At 37.6% G+C, this 24,487-nt stretch overlaps 1 protein-coding gene and 1 long non-coding RNA gene across 7 annotated transcripts in view; one reads left to right on the top strand and one right to left on the bottom strand.

Moving 5' to 3' along the window:
* LOC122571805 (protein tyrosine phosphatase type IVA 1) overlaps nucleotides 1-24,487 on the top strand; it is a 73,677-nt gene that overhangs the window by 43,422 nt on the left and 5,768 nt on the right. The window contains exon 1 of one of the 4 annotated variants that reach the window (XM_043735968.1): nucleotides 4,143-4,609. The exons of 1 other annotated variant lie outside the window; for it this stretch is intronic. The gene's annotated coding sequence lies outside the window, so the exon portion shown is untranslated. Of the gene's footprint in view, nucleotides 1-4,142; nucleotides 4,610-24,152; nucleotides 24,301-24,487 lie in introns of those variants that run through there. 2 more of the 4 variants (XM_043735971.1, XM_043735972.1) reach the window with 2 other exon arrangements.
* Nucleotides 20,052-23,885, bottom strand: LOC122571806. Of its 3 annotated transcripts, none has more exons than XR_006318235.1 (4): nucleotides 23,663-23,885; nucleotides 23,427-23,597; nucleotides 20,977-22,309; nucleotides 20,052-20,887 (listed from the first exon to the last, which is right to left on the bottom strand). It is a non-coding gene; the product is annotated as an uncharacterized LOC122571806 (long non-coding RNA). The 3 variants fall into 3 exon arrangements; XR_006318234.1 differs by having other exon boundaries at nucleotides 20,052-21,493; nucleotides 21,992-22,309; XR_006318233.1 differs by having other exon boundaries at nucleotides 20,052-22,309.

Here is a 24,487-nt window from a genome sequence, read left to right as displayed (position 1 = left end):
AATTGCAACAGCTAAGGGTGATCATAGTAATCTATCAAAAAAAAAAAAAAAAAAAGGAAAAAAATTGGAAGATATTTGTGCAAAACACACACAAATATAAATTAATACGTTCGAATTTCAAATCGTCCTTTCGAATCGCATCGCAAGCAACGTAAGCTCTAGATATCGATGAATCTGGCAAACAAATCCGACTCGCGGGACTTAGTACACAATCCTGTCTGTGCATAATCGTGAACTGCCGCTTGTGGTCAAAATGCACAGCGAAATGGAATTACGGCGCACGTGGCGGAAAGCGCGGAACAAACGGTAGCGAGAAGATAAGGGTTCGTCGATCGTATGGCGATTTGTTCGAAAAGTCGACAGCTGGAAAACGCGATCTCTCGCGTGCGGCTTCTATGCTTTTATAACGCTTCGTCGTCCTTAAATTTTTCCTTCTTTTTTAATCGTTCTTCGATATCTTGAACGTGATTTTAGGACTATTCGTAGATAGGCGTTATGGGTACTATGTTGTTGTGGAATTATTTGATTCTCTGTGCTTTACGCGAAGAGATTTTGTGAAAAGGAAAAAGGAAATGAGCGATGAGATGGGGGAATCATTTCTTAACAATTAGACAATTATTACAATATAATGATATAAAGATTTAATATAAGAAATAGTACGTACAATGATATGTTAATAAATAATTATTATAATTCTCGCATACGTGAAGCTACTTGAAGCGTTTATCTGTCGACACTTTATACACTTTACAGCTATAAAATCGATCGATTATTTATGTATCAATATACAAAGACATTAAACTCTTCAAGTATATGGAGAAGAATTTCAATAAATACGAAATAAACAGTTTGTTTATCAATATGTAAAATGGATATACTTCTAAGAGGTATACGAAATTCAGTAAACGAATTGTCTGAATAAAAGTATCCTCTTCAAAAATGTACATGCCAATTGTCCCTATTAATTAATCGGCCTTGAAAGATGAAATGTGTTGAAGGTCACTGCTTTTAAGAAAACTCTACATCTAATCTTTTTAGCTTTCTAAAGCATTTGAAGCCATCGACAGCGCATAGACAAAAGACTGGGACGAAGGCAGGCCATAAACAGTCGAAAGGCGACGTTGGCTTCAGGGTTTTTCAGTTACAGAGTAACACTGCTAGCGTGCGGATCTGGAGCAGCTCATATTATTATTTCAACTTTTGTATCTTTTTCACTTCCGTATTTCAAATATATTTTCAAACTTATAATTTATCCACGCGTCTCTCTCATTATACATCTAATAACCTCAACAAAATGAAAATAGAACGAATGCAACAAAATATACTATGAAAGAACTACTATCTGTATATCGTACGCGTCGATAAAAGGAATTTCGAATTCTTGACATTCAAATGATCTTAACACATTTGCGTGCAACGTCCTACACGCTCGATGGTAGCAACTCGTCCATCATGTTACCAGGTATATTTAATATTTACGACTAGCACGACTGCGCCTGTCGCGTTCCTGTTTCCATCTGAATTAGCAGAGATGCACGTGACATTATTTATGAATTGGAAACTATCGCTAATAAATTATATCCAATCACAGGAAATCGTATATTTCGGTGTCAACCGACGCGTCACCAGGCGATTAGGACACGGCGCGAGTCGTTCTATTTCAAGTGGAGCAGCTTGCTTAGAATTGTCGCGTCGTTATTGCGAATTTCGGTGGTTCGCGGAAGTACGGAAGAATTTAAGAGACACGAGTCGAACGTGCAAAACGTTTATTTCAGTGATCTTTCATTGAAAAAGACACTCGTGGAAAGTTTGCGTACAGTCTAGAAACCAAACGGCGAATTTACGTGATAGGAACTGGTGAAGATGATTTTAAGAGTTTAGCTTGCAATTAATATCCGTGTAGCTCATTTTAAATATTCCCGATAATCTTATCTGATTTTTTAATTCGTACGTCTATGACATTGTTCTTAGATTTCCGGCGAATGAAATATAAATAAATATAAAAATAAAAATTACCCTTGTTTAATCGTGAAAGAATTGTTCTTGAAGACATAAAAGGTGAAGCAAGAATTCCTGCTAAATACGATAATAAAATATTGATAGTTCAAGTAACGTTTCATTATGACACAGCAATTAAATACTCTCGATAGTATTTATTAAGTGATTTCTGTCATTATCAATGTCAAAAGCATCGAGTGTCGCAGACAATCGCTTATTTACTCCATTATCTTGTAGAGCGCAGAGCGTAGACGATCAACCTTGTTCGTTCTTGAGTTCCTCTTTTATCTATCATTTCGCGACAAATGTCCTGTCCTGTGATCTTTCGTGCGATCAATCGTACGTCCAGCATATCGCACGTGCCTTTTGTTCGGCGATTTTTCGTGCCATTTTCGGCCAAACAAACCTACCAGAATATTAAATATAAAATAACCTTTAAAGCGAAAAAATCGAATTATTCTGTTGACTCTCTGTTTTGAAATCTTTTACTCTCCGTTCTGAATTCCCATCCATTAGTTCATTTCGTCGGTCGAAATGCAGATTCTTAATTAATCAATTAATCTACTATATGTAAATTGTAACTTTTAGTGGAATTAAATGGAGAATCGTTTCTGGTCGTTGAACGTTGATCAAAAATTTGGTAGGAGAAACTTTTCTAATGGAATTTAAATACCGAGGCTAAAAATGATTAAATACTGACAGTAAATATTTAAAATATTTAAGAAGAACTCGATTTTTTACATTATAATATACGACATATAATATAATATAAATACATTTAATTTCAAGATAAGTAAAAGCAGAATGACAAAATTAAATATAAAATGACATATAACTTATCGAAATATAAATATCTCTTTTGAGCAAAGGTTGCACGTTTGCTTAATATTTTTCAAAGGGTTTGAGCAATCAAATTGAATTGTTATTAGTTTCGATATATGTACATGTATAATTTTAATCGCTTAGATATATTATCGATACATGAGGCTCCGATCTTAATCCGGTAATGTGAACAGCTAAGTTGAAGTAGATTATATCGGTTAGAATAAATATTCTCGGGACGTACCGTCGCCAATGAATTCTAATAGAGTCGATACCTATAGCATACGTACGTACGAATTCATATTAGATTTAATGCTTAAACGTCTTTTAATTCGGTAAATATGATTGCAGATAGATAAAAGTGAAATAAACAGGAATTTGTTTGTTTTTCACATAAAGCCTCTTAATTTAGGTTTCTTCAAGCAATTAACCCAAATAACTGCGACATTTAATTTATCTTATATTTATTTATTTCTCAAATATCACGTTGTCGAAGAAATTGCTGCGAAATTTATAAAACGTGCCAACTGTTTACCTTCTAATTATTTCCTTATGCGTTACATTATCTTCCTATGAAACTAAATTTTCTGCATTTTTGCTGCATTTTTAAATCGTTAAATCGCCGAAGCGTTCCTCTGTATCTAGAAAATCTACGAAAGTGTTTCCTAATGGATACAATTATAGAAAGAATAATATTCAATCGGCGAAACAGTAAACTGCCATATATTACGGGATGATGCAATGTGGGATCTCTTACTGCGAATCAAAGGAAAGATTCGCACGTACAAGCACGTCTTTTATCTATGGGTGAAATCTTCGTGACATTTGTATGTCGACATTCTCAGTTATTCCATTGTTTGAGAGATAATTTCAACCGCGTGTGCCTTGCAGTTTTCCGTAATAACCATAACGGCGCCAAAACGATTATCTCGTTTAAATTCGTTTTATGACGTAATATACTCGGAATACTCGATATACTTTCGCGCATTGCGCGCATTCTTTGCGTATTCGCATCTTTTAACAATAACGATAAATAATATCGAGCGAAGCTGACACTACAGGTAGTTCGTATTGTTCACGTTCGCGCCTCGTTCCGAGCAACCACTTCTCTGCGGAATGACGTCACGGAGGAATGCAGCATCGTGATTGGTCGGTCAGCTTGAAGCGTCACGGTCGAGACGGTGAGGAAAAGAGCGCGCGCGACGAGTTAAACAGTGGAGGGGGAACGTCTGCGTGAGGAGGGCAGAGCTGTCTCGACACTGTGCTATTTTCATCGGCGCGCTACTGCTGGCCCAGATTCGATCCGACCGTCTCGACGTGAACATCGGAGTTGTCCGCGAGTTCGCAGGGTCTCCCGGTTCTCTTATATCCACCGAACACTCAATTAATAAATCCCCGATAGTTATTCGCCGTGTAAATCTTAAAATCTCAAGATCAGTTAAGTGATTGTAATCCATGTATATATACGTGTATGTATATAGATACATATAGTAATACATATCTCGTGAAGTTGGTGGAAGTTCATCGAACGTATTATATTCGCTGGAGTGAGAGAGAGAAAGGCGTGTTTTTACGACCTGTTCCTGCTACAGAATTATTGCGAGGTGAAATCGTGTACAACACGTAGTGTGCATTACACAGTGTGTATAAGATGTGACTACTACCTGTGTGCATCTTCACGCTGTTTTGTCGAACCCGCAACCGTGCAACGTGCAAAGCCGCGTCTCACCGGACTGGGATACAGCTGCTCACCGTGACCAGACTTGTCGTGTTGTCACATGACCTTAAGGTACGTTTCTCTTGGTTACACTTTTTCTTTCGTTTTCCGATGCCAGAAATGTCACGTGGTTAGATATCTCCATCGGATTATGTATAGTCGATAAAGAAGGAGCGAGTGTTTGTATGAAATTAAAGTTCTATGATTTTGCAATGTAAACGTATCTCGCGTTTATTTCTATTTTTATAAAGAAAACGTAATACGCTAAGAACTGAAGGGGCAATCCTATCGAAAATACGTGCATCTGTCGTTTAGCTAGACGTATCGTTAAAACGTATTTATCGTCGCTGCAAGTGAAGCGTAAAGGAAAAACACGATTTGATTAACCATTCGTTTCTTGGAACTTTTTAGTTCGGACAAAACTTTCCCGAGAACTCGACTTTCCTTATTTATCAGTTAATTAGTTGATGATTTGTCGAAATACGCCTGTCGTACTAACTAAATCGTAGAGGAAGGAAACGAGGTACTCGATAATTTTCTGCTTCCAATATTCTCCTCGTTCCAGCATAAGTTTCTCGAAAGCTCGATTTTTCTCAAATTGTATCGCGCTTTTACGTAGTAAACGATGTACATATTCGATGGCTCATTCACGCCTCGTAAACGGCAAACAGGTCGCACGCATTCCTTGGCATTGCGACCACTCATTAGCGTAAGCGTTGGCAAGCGACGATTATTAAACGATCTGTGTGTAAATGGAAATGCATTACAACACAAAGTCAATTCCGTCACGCGACTTTTTCCTCTTCTGGCGTACTACGTCTAACGAATGATCGGGACGAGTGAACGTAATTTATTGCAACTTTTAGTGGCTCTGTTTCAAATCGCGCTCCGTATTATCTATATATCGACAGAATTTCAAAAGTTCGCGCCGTTTAACTTCTTATACGACCAAGTCAGGATTGTTATAGGAAATGGATCATTTTGCTTGTGTCACTTTCACGTTTAAAGAAATCACAGGAACAGCGTAAAATTATCTCAAGGTAGAAAGTATCTTTGTTTTGAAATATATATGCAGTTTCTTTAAAATAGATGTTGGTTCATGATATTCGTTTCTATCTTATTTTATTTTTTACGCTGTTCCCTTATGTTAAATTTATGAAAATAAGCATTTCCTTTCGCGATATCGAACGCTAATTTCTGTACCCGGGCAATGCGAATTTAATAACTTAATAAAATTAATCAATTGGCTTTGGAGGGGCTCGTTTATCGATCGATATTATACCACGAATTGGTCCAGCATCGAAGCACAATCGTTCCGGCGCGGCATTTCCACTATTTTTATCGACAAGTTTCTCTCTAGGCACGTTGAACTTACGCGTGACCCGTAAAGGCTCGCTAGTTGAGCATCATCGTCTAATCCATACGTATCGTTTCACAAATATGGACGTAGAATTGGACTTCCAAACTTGTTTGAAAGAGTCTGAGAATCATTGGAATCATTGAAATATATTAACGGGAATTTCGATGAATATTAACGCGATCGGAAATTCTGGAGATTAGAACGTTGCAAGTTGCGAGGCTGTTTCGCGATCTTTTTATCGATAGTGAAATATAACGCATCTGAAAATGCTGGGAATGATGGCATTACAAAATATACAGATATCTCATAAACGGGAAAAGTTTCGTTAAAAAATTACAGACTATTCGTTTATAATGAACAATTACTAGATTTTCATGCAATTTCGTATCGGCAATCGTTTACGCGTTTTCAACGGTTTTTGCATCTCTGTGCGAACAATAAAAAATATAAAAATTGCTTGGTAATCATTTAAATTTTCCAATATACACCGGTATCATCTGTATGTGTCTGCTACGTTGAATTTCAAAACTTTCGTTACTTTCAATAGCTAAAATCTCAATTCGTGTTCTATGCAAGTAATCCTTTATCTGGTTTTATTCGTTGGTATAAATAATCTCAAGGTCGAGTCGGTGAGAGTTTAGATCACGTTTTATGCAAATTTACAGAGAATGTGGTTTCCCTTATTAAACGAATCTGTCGAATTCGAGCAGAAGGTTAATTTAGATCAGGCTCCGTTGAAACTTGGGCGAAATGTTTTCGAAATGGGTCAATGCTTTTGTAAATGTTAGAAGTTCTGCTCGACTTTTAACATATTCGCTGGGAAGTTTCGACGTGACGGCGGCCATCCGATCAACGGGAAAAGTAAACGTTTCTTGTTATTATCGGGCTTGTTATACCGATCGAATTACGTGTTTATTTGTTCGCGTATGTTACAAGCAAGCCATCTATAAGGTATTATCTACACTCTACACGATTAAATTGCCTTACGCAACTCCCCGACCACGGTCTGTTGCATGTGTGTGTCCCTGTTCAAATCTTACGTGCTATCCGATGATATTATACAGATATATAGATATTATCAAAAATATTTTCGAACGAAATACATCGAGATTTGAAGTGCGAGAGTTCCGGGAATTGGACAATCTGGGAAAGAATTTCACGAGAGAACACGAAAATCTCAACAAATTTGACACTGTGACGAGTCGTTCGTTTTTTTACAACTTGGCAACCAGAAAACTTGAGACTGTCGACAAATTTAGAAACTCGAAAAGGATGAAATGTCGCGTAAACTTCTTTCTTCGTCTTCGAGTAACATTATAGTCGAGTAAGAAATTTATGTTTAAAAAACAATTTACCTTCGGAAGTAGCTCCTTGTTTTTCGGTTCTTTCTTATTTATTTTTTTATTTCCTTTTTACACACATGCGAGAGAAAGTTAGTGGACGGCGGAGGATATATTCTTGGAAACCGTGGATAAATGTATCGGATTTCATAGATAACGTGCACTTGGAAGGGATTAGACGCTCCATTATTGAAAATACGACTCGTGCGAGCACATCCGAAGCGAGGAACGTACTCCGTCTTCTCGTATCGATGGTTTTATAGCGTTTGCAACTCTTTTTTTAATGCCGGTTCGCGTCATAAGGCGCTCATAACCACCTTTTTGCTATATAAACGCGCGTTTACATCACGTAAGCTTGTAAAGAATATCGATTCCCTTTAATCTTTGCTTTCTCTTCTTCTTTTCTCTTCTTCCCGCCAACTGCGAGCCGAGCGAACGTTTTATAAATAAACGTCGGTATTTTAGAAGCGTATTATAATAATAGTAATTAATAATAAAAATTACGATAATAAAAGTTTTATAATAACGGTATCGTATAGATCGTATTTTGTTACTTTGATGTTGTTACGATCGCTTCAAAATTAACTTACCAGCCCATGTTGTCGAGTTACGAGTGACTACAATAGTAAACTGATAAAGCTTTAAGGTATATAATTTCCATTCGTATTCTATATCTCGCGCGATAAGCGTATCGATATCATTAATCGCAGAATATGAATCGAAATGGAATACTCTAAAATTAAATAAGTTTACGCAAACTCTCGTGGCCGACCTCACGACCCTACGATACCAATTCAGGGTTAATGTCTCCTCGAATATTTAATCTCCCTGAATAACATACATATATCTTGATATTCCTTATTTCAATTCGCTCGTAGTATTCGACTATTATTCTAGATATTCGCGTATTCCTTGGTAATATCTTATAACCTAGTAAATTGATTAAATTGTTTGTCGTTTTCCAGCTGTATTTGAATTTCAATCTGTTCGCAGATTGGCGAAGAGATTAGATAAGACGTGTATATATATATATATATATATATATATTTTCCTTGTTTTAATGAAATTCAAGTCTTATTTATTTATAGTTGAACGTCGATCTCTGTCAAAAGTCTGTTATCTAAATTCGGCGAGATTACGTAATCGCGGATGGCGATTTCCATGAAATTAGCATAAAATATTTGAATTTAATGTAATTAGCGGAGAAACTATGAATAAATCGGAGAGCGTGGAATTGATGTACGTGCTTGACAAGCACGTGTGAGTGCAAGAATAGACTGGCGGAAAGCTAGGAATATTTTGACACGGATTTCTATTTCGCCGGGAAAGAATTTTTACTTCAAAGCGAGGAGACGTACAGTTACATTATTTAGACTGCAGTGGAGCACGAATGACGTCACAGGAGGGGCTCTAATCACGTTACACAATTAAATTCTTTCGTCTGTCGCGTTTTCCACGGAATTTCGTCCAAACAAGGAATACGCGACTTGTCACAATCGTGTGACTCAGCCAGCCAGCCGGCCGACACGTAAGAGGAATAGAGAAATTATCTTGTCACATAGGCTTCGTAAAGATAAATATAATAAAAGAGTCGTGCAACGTCTCGTCAATGTCACTCGAATTTCTCGCAAGTCCTAATTAAACTGAAGAAGATATTCCTTTGAATCATACATCGCGAATTAGATGTCTAGATCCGCGACGCGAGAATTTTATTAAATCGTTTGCTCGTAAATTAATCCTATCTGGTAAGCTGTAAATTATTCCTTTCGTTCGTTTATTCGTTTACCGTTGAATTTTATTATATCGCTCGAGTTCCTCGATTTGCCTGCGAATTTCCGGCGTTTCCAGACCCACCGTTTCGAAGAGGAGGGAAATAAAAAGGAAGCAAGAATCGAAAAAGCATTGTACAACGTTAAAACGACACGGCGTAAAGTTCGATTACGTCAAAGGCTCCTTGTACAGAGCCGCGTTTAGTGCATCTCGGGGCGGAAACGACGAGGCCACCTTGAAGCAACAGACCGAGAACACACTCGCTTACGTAGAAATTGGAGCTGTTACTATGCGACTTGTTGGGTACTCGAGGGTACTCGGCAAGTGGCTGCGAGAACACAAAAATTAACGCGTATCCTAGATGCATTTTTAATCGGCCATTTACAATGTAGAACGTCACATCTGTCGATTGCTATCTAAAAATGCAACCGTTAAATGAGCGATTTCATCGAGCGTTAATTCGTTCTTTTGTACTCCAAGTTCGATCATTTGGTGTGAACGTTTATTCAGACTCGAACAAATTTGCCAAGTGGCACGCGAACAATTCTAACGATGGCTACGATCAAATCCGCTCGATTCCAACGGATAATCAGAGGCGAAATATCAAGTAATGAGCGGCTAGAAGCGAGGCTTTTAATTTTCATAGGAGACTTTCGAAGCTTATATGCGATGTTTGTTGGTGGAATTTGATCGCGTTATTCGTATCATCGAGTTCGATTCTCCTAAAGAAAGTAGACATAGCTGGAAAATGTTGAGATTTCTAACTCGAACCTTTCGGAGAGATTAGACGAAGCTGATCCGTAAAAAGAAAATTGCACGGATTTAACGGACTAAGAAAAGCGACTACAGTCGCGTAACTTAGATTCTAGCAGTCTACCGGCAGTAATCCGATGACCTAATCAGACCTAGTGATCTAGTGGTCGAGTAAAGGTGCCAAGGAGAAAGTAGTTGAAAATAGTTGGAAAGAAACAGTTATACAACAAATAGCTGCCATTCCTAACGGTGAAGAAATGTCGTTAGAAATATACAGGGTGTCGCTGAACTGGCGATACAAGTGGAAAGGAGGCGAGTCTGCGTGAGAAGATAAATGGAAAATCTAGAGTGAAATTTGTCCTATTGTCGTCGAGGAAACAGAGTTTGAAAATTCACGCAGCGTGCTCGAATTTGGCTAATTATATCGGGACTACTATTTTACATTTTCTCCGGATTAATCGTTTGATTTCTCGTATTTTATTACATAGAATTTTAACGAAGTTTATCCGCCGGTTTCACCTAAGAGGCTACCATCAAAGAAAATCGCGTACCGTGAATGGCATTCCACTTCAAAATATATCTTCCTTGTTTCAGGACTCGATAAAGTCGGACAAATGTGACTTAAACGTGGTAATCAAGCGATAAAACTTCAATATTAAAGAAGAAAAATGGAACAATTATTGCTTGCCACGATTCTTTACACGACGATAATTGAAACGAAATTCAAATTACGAGAGATTATAGAATTAGATACTTTGAATTAGAGATCAGACTGAGATTTCCACCTTGAGCAGTAAAATTCTTCTGCGTGTAAACGCGGATAAAACAATTTTCCCTAGAGTTTGTTTGCGACTAACGATTTTTAGCAGTTCGTTAACAAATATTTCTAGACGACAGTATCGTATGAAATATATTAGGTTGTCCGAAAAATGTCTTTCTTTGGTAAACGTGTCTTTTACAACAATGCAGCTTCGTAGAAACGTGAAACCAAGTGAAATGTCTCGGTGTTTATCTCAACGGAACAAAGTGGATCGAACGTAATTCGACAAAACGATATAAAACAAATAACATATTGTGCGTCTATTATTTGCTCGTAAAACGAAAGAAACAACTTTTTGGACAACCTAATAAATGAGAAATATACGAAAGCAAGATTACTCTCATAAATTAACGTCACAAGTCCGAAGAAATGGAAAGTTTGGCGAGATCCTTTCCTTTCGATCTATCTTTACACGTTTTCTTAGAATCTGTCATTTTAATCGATGACACGCGGATACCGCGTGGTCTTGGAAACTTTATAAATCGTCGTGAAAATATTGCCACTCGATCGATCAATTCAGATTCCTCGAATTATCTACTACTGGCAAACTGGTTCGCGTAGTTTCTTGTCCGTTTCCGGCGTGTCGCGTTGTCCGATGACATAATTTCTCAGTTGCAGAACCGCCAAACAACTTCTATCGACGATCAAACGTGTTAGAATTACGTAACTGTCGCTTAGACGGAGATTCTTATCGCTGGAATCGTTCGCGCGAGCTTTTTCTTTCGTTTGCGAGCTTCCAATCGATTTGTATTGACTTCGCGAAAAACAACAATCGTTCGAATAATTGTTCAGTGAAAAAGAAAGAACAGAGTTTCGATTTCACTGTTTCGATTGTTATTTATTTTTCAACGTTGTATTTCCCATCGTATCATTCGCGTAAACAGATTCCGGATGTTCACGATTACCTGCCGAATATTTTTAATTAATCGATGAATAAGCGAGTACAAAATATTTCATTCGGAATGTATTGTTCGACGATAGATAAATATTTGACGATATTTCAAAAATACACGAAGTAATACGAAAAACGGTACATTCGTAAAAAAAGAAGAAAAAAGCTGTTGAGAGGATCGAGTAACATTATTCTGGATCGATATCCGAGCGAGATTACACTCTTTTTACAATAATTGTCAACCGTTTAGAGAGAATCGTGAAAACGTATTTCGTATTTCACCTTGTACACTGACGTTCCATGAACGTTTGAAAATCCCTCTGCCGTGAAAACTACAGCGTACAAAATACACGTGGCGTAATATTAAAAGCTGGTAATGTTTGACATTATAGAAATATTTATTACAAAAGTGTCGCCGAGTTATTTCCTGAAAAAAAGCCAGAGTGCAGAAAGAAGCGAGAAGAGAAAAAATGTTTCATCCCCGGTACGCTCAAAAGAGGCAATAAAGGTCAATGCAAATTCTCGTGCATCGGTTCAACGCTCTTCGTTCATGAATTTCCGCGAATACTTTAAAAGCGAATTTACGCGCACGGCAAAGGAAAGAGAGAGAGAGAGAGAGAGAGAGAGAGAGCGAAAAAAAGCGGAGGTAAAGAAAAAAACGGGGAGAATGAAACGAGAGGGCGAGAAGATCGTGCTTTTTATATTGTCACGCTAAAAATCTCGACTATCGTGGCCAGCTACAAAGGCGACAAAGCTCGCGACGGTCTTGGTATATTTATAAGTATCGAAGCACGAAGACGGGGGAAGATCGGTAAACACGTGCTTTCCGAATAAATATAGCGCGTTCCAAATGTCAGGATCATGTGCACCACGTTGAAATGCGCGTTCCCCCGGAACACGTCGCTGTTTTATCTTTCGAGAATATCGTAACTTTATCAGACCTAATAATCGATTTCCGATAGATTAAGAAGTTCCTGGAACGTGAATCGATTGATTGATTGAAGTTTCGCAAACATAATGCGGCGGCAACCCTTTCAACGTGAGGAAATTATTGTTTTCCTCTCAGCGCCTCGACAAAGTTTATCGCGAAAGCTCAACGACTAGTGTGCTGTTGTTTCGAGCTTTCTGATAAAAAAAATTGCATCGATTTCTAGCGGATAATTCGAAAAATCGTTATATCTTCGAAAGTAACAATTTGGAAAGTTGCAGATTTGCCAAAGCTAGAACGATTTGATGAACACATTCGGCGCATAAAGTGCAGTTCGCACGTGCAACAAGTTTGCGAAGTGTAAGAGGCGCGGCAAGTTTGATCCGCACAAAGTTGAGAGATTACTCACGGTGTATGTAATTTTAAGCGCTGACCTCGTGTTGGGTTCAAGTTTCGGCGTTCTCCTATTTCAAGATATTTTTTGAGAAACGAAACCGGACACGCTGCGATATCGATTTTTTCGACATTTTCTTTTATTTTAGCAAACCTAAAATATGACATTCGTTTATGATACATTGCTCCAGATCTGCGAAATTTTGGGAAATCGTTATCGCATTACGAGAGGGAAGAACAATCGTTTCGTTGTAGCGAGCTCTCTAGTTCAAACGTGCGAAATTTAAGTTGGAAATATAGCTCCGCTTCTAAATTTGAATAATTTCGCCGATATGTTTCACAGTGTATTAAGAACAAATTAAATTGTGGATTAAATTCGATTGCAACAAAGTGTCCCTAATATTATGTGTAATAAAAGTTCAAGGTTTTATAATTTGATAAAACTCGACCAGCCAAATCGAAAGATCAGACGGCAAGATACAAATTTCCAAGTTTATCGCCGAAATGATCTACGAATTCGTTTGATTCGATCGATTTTTTAATTCGTCGGCATATCGTCGACTCAGTTACATTTACGTGAATGAATCAACTGTTCAAACAGATAAAGTCACGCATATTCCGTACGTAATAAAATAAGTATTTTTGGAATAGAGATTGTGTACTTTTATCAGCGAAATGACTCATCTCTGATAGATTTGTTCCAAGCTTTACTAGCAAGTGTTTCTAAGAATCTGCAATGACTAGGTACTTAATATACTTGTCGCCTGATTATGCTCTATTTCTATCAGGCGTTGCTTAATGTCTCTAATATCTTTGCTTTATTTTCTTCGCCAAGTTCTATCTTACTCGATAGTAATTAACGTTCTTTTAAAATTATCTTTCTTCCGAGACGAATATTGAAAACTGCAGAACTTCATTTCGTTTTTCTCGCTGTGACTAACGTTCCTACTCCATTCTAATCTCGGATCTTGCACACTATCTTGATATACGCGACGAACTCGTTTATTTTTCGCACGAGAAAAACGCTATACAGTATAATGCATATCTTGAGAAAGAAAGAAAGAGAGAGAAAAGTGGGGAGAAAGGCGCCGATAGACCGAGCACTTTGAGAGTTAATCTAACTCCGTTGTCACGCTGGTGTCTGCTTCGACGTTTTTACGATGGTCGTTCTCTCATTGAGCTTATCTGTGCGATCGCAAAGGTGAAACCGAAACCTCCAAGCCAATATTTTGTCAGCGTGCCGTGCATTTACGATTTTTTGCAAGTCTAACGTAACGCTTTCTCATGGTCACGACCACGGTTGCCCGATTCTTTCGTCTCGTCGAGAAAAATACTCGTTTCGACGATATTCTGACCTGCTTGTTACGATTCTTACGTCGCTAATATTAGGAATCTTAATAGGTACATATTTGACGAATATTTTCCAACTTATATCGTACAGAGGAGACAATAATAACATCGAAACGTGATAATGGAGTACCATTTACATTTCTCATAAGTAAACTGCAGAAACTTGTGCAAATTCATGCTTCTACGAATGGATATAATTAAAGAAAATGAAACCTAGGGCGCGGAGAATATGTCTTTACCTATTTTATTACAACGAGCGCTATACTTGCCATGTTTTACACACTTCCGCAAAATTCGTTTATTTGCGTTATACGCTTCTTGTGTTTCTTTTTTTCTTTTCTTTTTTACATTCTCAAATCTCTCGTAAACGTATAAAAAGGTTCTACGCTCTAATCGTGAGATGTTCTTCGCAACAGCAACATATTCTCCGCGCTAATGGACCTATCGAAGCACGGTATCACATCCGCGTTTCAAATAATTCGCTCTCCCATTGAACCGGCAGAAAATTTCCTTTCCATAATAGACGATCGCTGTTTTCTTTCTTGTTGCCTGATAAACTCGCCGGCGATAGATGATACGCGCGATGACTCTTGACCCGCGATTTCTCTTGTCTCGCGTTTATTGTTACACGCTCTCGCGTACAGTAGACTCGCGCACCGGCTGCCATGTCGCGATAATTAACAATGAATTTCCTTGTTTAGCGTACGATCGAGAGCCGTTCTGCAACGGTGACTTTCTCGAACGAGAATCGGCGCAAAATTGTGGAAAGTCGCCCCGGGTTTCGTATCTCGTAGCAACAGGAAATTCGAATCGATGATCGTGCATCCGCGTTTTCTCCTCTGTTTCTTTCTACTACGATTTTACAACAAATTGTGAATTCGTGTTCCCCTTCCTCTTCTTTTTTCTATTGCTATTTTCTGTTCTATTTTTCTATCGTGACTCGATTGTAGAAGTTTACTTAGTCTACTAAATGTTACTGCGATTAGGTATTTCAGTTACCTTAAATGTTCTATGGAATTTTTATATTTTTAAATTTTTTAATACAGATAAATGCATAAAAATCCGCCGTCTACTCGCGACAAAATTGACGTCGATATTTTCACCTTTTTGTTTTAAACGTTTTCTTCTTAGATAACTCGACCTCTTTCGAGCATGTTAAATACATAATCTGGTCATTTTTGTCGGTATTTGCTGTAATATCGTCGACGATTCGTCGATAACGCGAACAATCTGTTGTCATAATATTGTTTTACGAATATTGGTCACGATATTATGAATAAATACGTTGACGCTATTGCCATATTAATAGATATCGTTCCGCGAAGCATTTTATTCTAATTTTGCCATCAATCTCAGTCATCGTTCAAATGCATCAACAGGTGGATTCACCACAGAATAGTCTTAGATAGTCTGACACGCAATATGTATATCCTAAAAGCATAAAACTCAGGCGGTAGAACAAAGAACGAAAGGAAGTTGCTTTGAAATTATTTCGTCATTTATTTAGTCCTTTATTCGCCAGTTTCCTCGAGTATTTTCGATTGCTGAATAGCATTTAGATTATAAGGAAACGTGAGAATGTATAAATTTCGTAATTTTGCGTAACGAGTGAGTTCATAATATTCGCAACTTCAAAATATTCCAAACAAATTTCAATAATGCAACGTATTAAAAATTTATTTAGCTTCTGCCGTGAAAATACCTAAGCAGAGACTATATATTTGTTGCGAACATAATAAATATAAATATACCATCATAAATATGATTATATCACGATTATAATATAAAAAATTGCAATGCTATTTTGATCTAACGCGCAAAATAGGCGAAATTAATTTCTCCCTGAGTTTCGTTTATTTAACAGTACTCACAAACGTGTATATTTCTACAAATATCCAGTCTTGTTATAAATAAATAGTTAATGGGAAAACTACAATTATTACGTTGATCGTGAAATTACTATGAATAATAACGATGTTTGTGGTCCGATCTTAATTGTACAGAGTAAACGTTCATTGTTCTCTAAATTAATTTCGTCGGAAACAAAAGCCTGTTCGAAAGAGAAATTTCATTTCACATTTTCAAAAGAAATATCCATCCTCCCTGTCGGTTCGCCGCTATCCATTAAAAGAGAGTGTCCTGAAATTATCACATAAAATTGCTCGTACGAATCCTATCGCAACTTTCATTTATGATAATACTAATAACGTTGGTTTCCTATAGCTAATTTCTTACGAATAGATTTGTTGAGAATTTTGCATCTGAATAGCCGAAATAATGGTATAGGAGCGCTAAATTTGCACTTGGAATTTATATTAGAATAATTGTGTATTTATTTGACGAGCGATTTCAAAGATATTCATCGATACAAACTTGCATGCGTCTCAGCACTTTCTTCCATATCCGACTGTTGACCGACTGAACAGTTTACGTTCATTTGTTTTCGACACGCCGCGCACACACACACACATACTTCCACACACTGTGATATTCACATACAAGTATTACTACTACTACGCACCTAACCTAATCTAGCGCATAAAATTATACATATTTGAATGATATTATATTACATGAACTTTCCGTTTATTCGTGTCATTGATTTCTAACTGAAACGTTGATTGGTCTTATGTGCCCAACAATACGATAAACGTTTTACGTTACATTGTCAAATATTTTTACGCTTTATTTTTCTCTGTTACATTTTTAATGTATTTTTAATTTATGTGCTAAGACGAAACATACGATGCAAAGAAATCTATATTTATCTTCTCAACTCGTTATAATAAAATAATCTCAAAATACTCGGATAAAACTTTTTTTTTTTTTAGAAAACCTCGCGAATCTTTTTCGTAAATTCTTTTCGACCGTAGGATCTAATATGCGAAATAATTCTATCGCGACAGAAGGCCAACAACTACATTCTGTTTACAAATCGGTTTGCATCGCTAGAATTCGTAACAGTCAGGAATTGACATGACGCGCAAACATCGCCGATTTGTCCATGACAGTTACGGACTGTGACCACGTAAGGGGTTAAACGTAGCGCAAGCTAAAGCTGTAATTAATTGTGCCATTTCGTCGATTACCGTTCCATCACGTGGACAATGTCCTTGCCATTCGTCCACGATGCACGTACGATGTCAACTGCGCGAATTATCGTGTGACATAACAACGAAGATATTTTTCTTTATATGTGCGCTCGCTGTTCGAGCTCTCTGCCAAATGGTTCTACTGCCAATTTCGGAATCGACTGCGACATGGCCGCTTTTTTTTTCCTAAGGAAGATGGCTTGCGATGAATCGGAATAAACGGAAACTGTGTTAATTATCTTTCGCGCCGGTTATCGTACGATTTTCCAACTAACTCGATGAACGAATACGATCAATTGGTAGTATGTTGAAGGAATTTTACGGAACGTAATATTCTTTTAATATCTTCGATTCGCCATGTATATGTGGTTGAGTAAAAATGGCCCCGACCGAGCTTCCTAGCGTCAAAGAAGAGCCAAAACGTCGAAGCTTCTTTAGGAGTTAACGAATTCGTTAACGGTGAATTGCACGACGGGACGAAAACGAGGTGGAATGTTGAGGTTTAAAGCGAAACTTAAATGGTAAACAGGCGGCCGGTCGAGTACACCTATATTTATAGTTGGCTGCTTGGGCTTAAAATATCGTGGTGCAGTGAAAACGCTGACAGGCAGATAAAGTGCAACGCGCACTGACAGCTTAAGCACGGCAAACGGTAAATAAAATTCTATTTGTCGTGCCATCATTGAATTCGGCTCGAATTTACGCATTTGTCTTGCGCTTAACCGATTAGTTTAATTAAGAGGCACGAACAAACATGCCTCGACGAAGTGATTTGTTTCCCAGACGCGCCACGAGGGAAAAGTTTCCGCGTAGAATCTCCACTTCTATGAAGCTCTTTCAATTTCCGGACTAACACCGTCCACCACTGTAGACGGTGGATTTTTTAATCGAAAATTCGAAGACGCAAAAATGCATAGGGCGCACGTAATATGCAAAAATATATAGAACATTAAATAAACGCCAATAGGTAGGTTTTAAGGGTATAGATTTTAGGTTCTGGGTTTTAGGTTTTGAAGATGGCAGATTCGTAAGCTTAGTGTTTTATGAGAAGCGTCGAATTACGTTGAACGGTAAAGTATAAATGGAGAGGATAAATAAGACAAAAGAGATGTAAAATTTAAATTGAGCTACAGCGGATAAAAGAACGTGTTTAAAATGAACGCGCTATGAATTTTAATAATTTTTATATTAACGATGTTTCACATTTATTTGTTGCTCTTATTAAGTTTATTATGTATCCATTCCGTAAAATTACGGTTTATACTTTTTAGCTCGTAAATTGTCCTTTGGCCGCCACTGTAAACTCATTTAAATACAAATTAAACAGCTTCGAAATGATCGTCATTGACTCAAGAATCGATCGGAATTGATGGATCTATCGAAGCGAGCAAAGAAGATAATCCATTCGCATTGAAAATTCCACAGGACTGCAGTGGCTCTTTCGCAAAAAAGTTTCTACGACCGCGTTCTTCAAATTTCGTCACGTGTTTTCAGTTGGCCGTATTATCGCCGAGAAAATACGATGATGGATCGACGTTATATGTTTGTTCACGATCGATCAGCCAACAATGGCTGGTGGTTGATAAAAAAGAATTCGGCGCGGCGATTCGCAGAAATTTTCCCCTGTCCCGCAATTTCGCAAACGACTATGCGCTTGATGGAAATTTATTACGCGAGTCCTTTGTCTTTCCCGCTTGTGCATTCCAAGTATGTCGGCTCCTAAATCGTTCATGATGCATTGTTGAAAATACATTCAGAAACACGCACGTATTCGTAAGAATTAACGTTCGAAAAAGAACAATACATATAATATATGTCGGAGATGGAAGGACACTGGAGCCTCCCGTTTGGAACTATGAGAAAGTCCCGTAATATTGTAATCTAGATTCTACTATAGCCGTAATTAAACAATTGTCATTCATTGTATTTGTTCGAGACTTGTGATATTGGGATGGGGTTCGAGGCGACACAACTGGTCGCCGAACGTAGCCGCGGTCACGGGATGGACATTTTTCCTCGAGGATGTCGATATAATGGGACACACGTTGTATTAACAATCAAACTCCAAGCAGAGATTGCCTAGCAACGGCGATTGGAACCTTCTCGAAGCTTCGGACCAGTATATAACAAACGAACGCAATCGAAAAGGAGGGAAAAAATGCCATCAGTCTATTATTCGTGCGATCACCTTGGAGAGTTACAAATCGAGCAGTATATATAGAGCGTCCCATTAAACGTGTGTTGTGTTAAAGTATTTTACGTTTAATACAAAGTTATCCTGTTGACCGTGCATTCGTTATCGAACCTTAGGCCATTGTCATAAGTGTCTTATCCGCGTAGTTGCTTGTTAACTCTGTAAACCCATACTCGTGTTAATAAAAGTCGTTTCAATTTTACGAGAAAAAAATGTATAGCTCCAGCGAAGAATCGTTATACGCCCAATACCTTTCTCCTGACGATGCTCCGACGTATATATAAAGAAACAAAATATGAATATCCGTAACGAAGGATCGTAGAGCTTTTCACGTGTGACATGTGTACGTATTTTAATTAGTTTTTTAAATTCTTCGAGAATCTTTTAAGTATCCTTAAGCTTTCACAATAATACGTTTTCGTTTTGTTATGCTTGTCTTCTTTTACGGCGCGTAGGGGACTACGAAGGTTCAGAAACGAGATGCGCGAGAGCAAACAGTGTTCAAAGTTGGAAATTGCGTCGACCGCGAACGCAATTACGAATCAAACATTGGTGGAAAGAAACGAACTGATTACAATCCGACACCGTAGCCTGAAATACGTTCGTTTCGCGTGGTTTGCTCTTGATGCTGGTAGAATCTTGATGCGAGATAAATGTTTAAATTTTCCAAGTGGCAAATGGCGATATAACGTGCGTGTACGGATCGAATTCGAAATATTCATCTTGTTGATGAAAATGTTCTCTTTCCCCGATGCCTGATGCGATAAGATCGAGTTGCAATAACAATTTTATTCTTGTCCAATAGTTTCCATTTGCTTGCATGACGTAACCGTTGCTTTAACGCGTTTCTTATCAATTACCAATAAAGAGATGCGTGCAACTTTATGGTAGGAAAATTGCACGAGTTCCAGCCGTGGCTGAAATATACGAACGTTCCGAGCGTGTCGTATGATGTATGCCTCTGGATAAATTCGAGTTCGCGTCGAAATGAAAGTTCTCTTTTACCGTAGGACTTTGTTGGCTGGCGTTCGAGACTTAGACGCCAACCAACGACAAAACAGCAAATTGGTCGGAGTGATTAATTGTTCTAGGAATTCGGATCGCCTTGCGGTTCCTATTTTACGGACAATTGCTATCACTTGGTAATGACGAAACTTTTTGAGGAACAGCTTTATTGGTTTATAGCGAGTATACACAGGATTATTTTTAGTACACATTTTCCTGTATTTGCGTGAATGCGTGCATCGTAGTATCTGACGTCGAATGGTAGAAAAAGATACAAAGCTATTTAATTGTAAACAAAATGAAAGAGAGTAAGGAAGCTTGCACCTGCGGAGTCTCTGACACTCCATCTCGGCAACACTTGTTACATATACATTTCGAATAGATATTCCATGTTTTCACTGGATATACGTTTACAACAGATATCTTGTAATTTCTGTATACATTTTCAGATTTCTACGAAATTTTACCGATATAATCGCGACAGTGGTGTCTCGTTAACGTATTAAAGAAATTTTAAAATGTCTCATACATATAATACATACAACATAGACGTAAACGCGCTTCGTAGTAAACGTTGAAGTATTTCCAGGTGCGTGTGCACAAGAAATCGTTTAAAAAAAAAAAGAGCTTCCACGACGAATTACAATCTCAGTATCTGCTCAAAGTCCACTTTGCTGGCGATTTCGCTCCAAAACGGAAGTTCTTATCGCTCATCGATTTCTATCGGATCACGACCGCGTTGATAAGCGGAAAAAGAATTCCGCTTCCAGGAAGGGTGGGCTATTCTCTGTAATCGCAAAGTAAGCTCGCAGCATAGTAGCTAGTATAGTCGTGGTCGATTGAATTACTCAACTTAGTAGAAAGTAGAAACGTGAACGTTGGATATGTTCGCTTGATCTTCATCGAGCTTTTAAGGATTCGGCTCTGTCAATTTTAAAAAGACAAATTTTTTCATTCTCTTCACTCTTTTACTATTCTGCATCCTAAGTCCGTAGAATATCGTCGCGGGGCTAACTCGTCAATGTTAGAGTTACAAAGAAGTGATGGGGAAGTATACATCTTAAAAAGGGAAAGAAAGCGAAAGAATACTTCAGCTTTGTCTGATATATCTATTTCAAATTTTTAAAGATCAAATATTCGCTATGTTCTATGAACGCATCTCTAATTATCGCAGAAAAATGACATCTAATTGAATTATGGAATTTATTAAATCTTGTGTAGCTGTGACAACAAAAGGTTTTGTGGAATTGATTAATTCAACAGTTCGAGTCAAGTGACGTCCTAAGAAAACAGTTAACGTAAAACCGAAACGCTGAGAAATCGCGTGAATCGATCAGACTCGAGATATTCTTTAACCTTAGAAAAATACAATTGGCTCGACAGTGTCTGAAATAACGCAACAGGGTTGCGTTTCTCAGCGTAGCTTCTTAATTCCAGTTCCAACGTATCTCCTTAATTTATACGCTCGTGTATAATAATTCGATCACGTGCCCGTGTGACTTATCTTTCTCAAACAGGGAACACCTGTATCCATTCTGCGCGCTTCATTGAACTTACATATTGCTTTCCCGTGATAATGTGTCCCGCCTTGTCTTGTGTCTAGATACTTCCAGAATTTTATCGGGTAAGATAGCCGATGAAAACGAGAGGGACGTTTTGCGAATAAATATTTTCCGCCCTTTGTGTCCCAGAACGGAGACCGATTCCTCTGGAAAACAGATTGTCCGAGTTTCTGTATCTGCAAGGGGCCAAGGAGTTGGTTTTTATCCAATTTAATCTCATTTCTAGGTCATTAACCTAAACTGCTCCTAAGCAGTACAAGAGTGAGGTTAGGTCGGCCGTACGTTCTTATGCGTCAAGTATTTGCACCTTAACCTAAAATAGCATCACTGGATTATATATGATTGTAATAATCTGTGTTGAATTAATAAAACAAGATATTCGATGTTAATTCTGTTCTTAACGCTTATCTATGGAGGGTTAAAGGCTTGGCCATTAAGAGGTTAAGCAGTGAAAATGTCAACAAAAAAAAAAAGAGACTCGCGAATCTTAGACGATTTCTCGATGCAAGATTTATTATAGTTCCGGGATTAAAGTAAGTGCATACATCGAAATGGGGGGAGGGGAATGCACAACGATGGCGAGTTTCACTTGTCTCGGATTGCGATATACGAGTGTAAAAAGATGAACGGTGCCCGCACGGCGTGTTCGTTTTCACTAGGGCTAACGTGTTCCGCGCTGAAGTAGGTTTCTAGGTTGATTTCAGTGAATCTTTTTTTTCCACCGACGCGACGCTCCACCGAAGGTGCTAACGGTAAAACCACGTATACGTGGCGACCTCTATACATATCTCATTCATCGACACGTTTTACCTTTTTAAATTCACCTTTTATACATATACATATTTCCAAGACACGATATATTCTGGCTATACTTTTGTAAAAATAACATAGTAAATGGAAACAAAATATTTCAACATTAATTACTGACATTACATAATGATAATACAAAGCATACAAAAATCTTCAGAATATTATCAAAACTCGGACGGTCATTGATAAATCTTTTCAAACCGAGAAATTGATTTTCTTTTCTCGTTTCTTACGAGGCTAAAACGTTCTAATATTTCTTAAATGTTTCACGATTCGTCGTATTCTGTTTATAAGTCCTGGATTAACAGACGAGGAAGATTAATTTATATAAATAAATTAAAATCCAATTAGTTACAATTGGATTAATGCAATATTAACATAATCCGATTAATATAATGGAAACTTATTCATGCAATTAATGAAACCGCATATTGATTCAAGAATTCATAAATATTTATGAATTAGGCAATGAAAATCAAAGATATTTAGCAGAAAATTGGAATAATCGTGTTTTCTAAGAGATATACATAAAAGATGGTTAAAATTACTCTAGACAGATAATTGTAATATCGCATAAATATGTATTATAGTCGCAAGAAGTTTCATTTATTTCGTCTTACCACTATTTCCATTATTAATTAAAAGATTCTTTACTGTAGTATTATTTCTTTCCATTTGTTTCATTTCGCCTTTATCATTATCCTTATCTGAATATTTAAAAAATTCTAACGCGACATCATTCGTTAAGGCTGCCTGATTTCTATCACGTATATTGTGTTAAATCAATTCATCTAGAGGTGAAATTATTACAAATTTATTTCATTCGTTCAGTCAAAGTTGACGTAAAAATGGTTACCTTTTCATTATCAATTGAGAACGTCGAAAGGGCCGACGTAAATTGAATAATAGACGTATAGGGTTGGCAAGATGGATTCGACCTTGAAGCGAGCGCATTGCGAAGCGTGGAGTCGCGTTGGTGGCTGTTCGTGTACCGGCTGCCAATTATTCTGGTTATTCCGGTACGTCGATCTGAGCGCTCTCACTTTTTCCTATCCGTCATCGCAGTTTGAGATGTTGCCGGCGTCTTCTGCTTCGGAAGCTTTCGTTACGTAAAAAGACGATTTCGTAAATCGTCTCGACATCCTGACGGAACGACGCGCCGCGCTATTCGTCGTGTACCCCGAAGTATCGACGCCTATATTTGTTCGATGTGCGTTTCAAATTCACAAACGTCCGTAAAGAGGCGACTGTCAGTCGAACGTATTTTCATTGCGCGATACCGACAATTGGCGTCGATACGTAACTCATTCGAGTAAACAACCTTGCTCTCGTGGAAAAAAAAAACGTTCAAAGTGTAAATTACAAATTATAAATATCGCGTTAAGTTGTGATACAGAAGTGTCGATCGTATTAAAATATATTATTGTGTTTCAATACTTCAGTACATACTTCCGTACTTACCTTCGCTTGATGAAAAGTAATTACAGCGAGAAGGTTTGAAAGACAAACTTTTTAATGTTGCTTTTTATAGAAAAAAATTTCACGTCTTCGATTATTAGTAAAAGTAATTTGTAGAAAGCGAATATGGTAGAACATATCTCTTTCTGCATACGTTCGTATTTGAATTAAGAATTTTGATTGAAAATCATTAACGTAAAATACTTCAAATTAAATTCGAATA

The sequence above is a fragment of the Bombus pyrosoma genome, linkage group LG10 (genome assembly GCF_014825855.1).
Source record: "Bombus pyrosoma isolate SC7728 linkage group LG10, ASM1482585v1, whole genome shotgun sequence".
NCBI classification, from domain to species: domain Eukaryota; kingdom Metazoa; phylum Arthropoda; class Insecta; order Hymenoptera; family Apidae; genus Bombus; species Bombus pyrosoma.
This window is presented reverse-complemented; position numbering and strand designations above follow the sequence as displayed.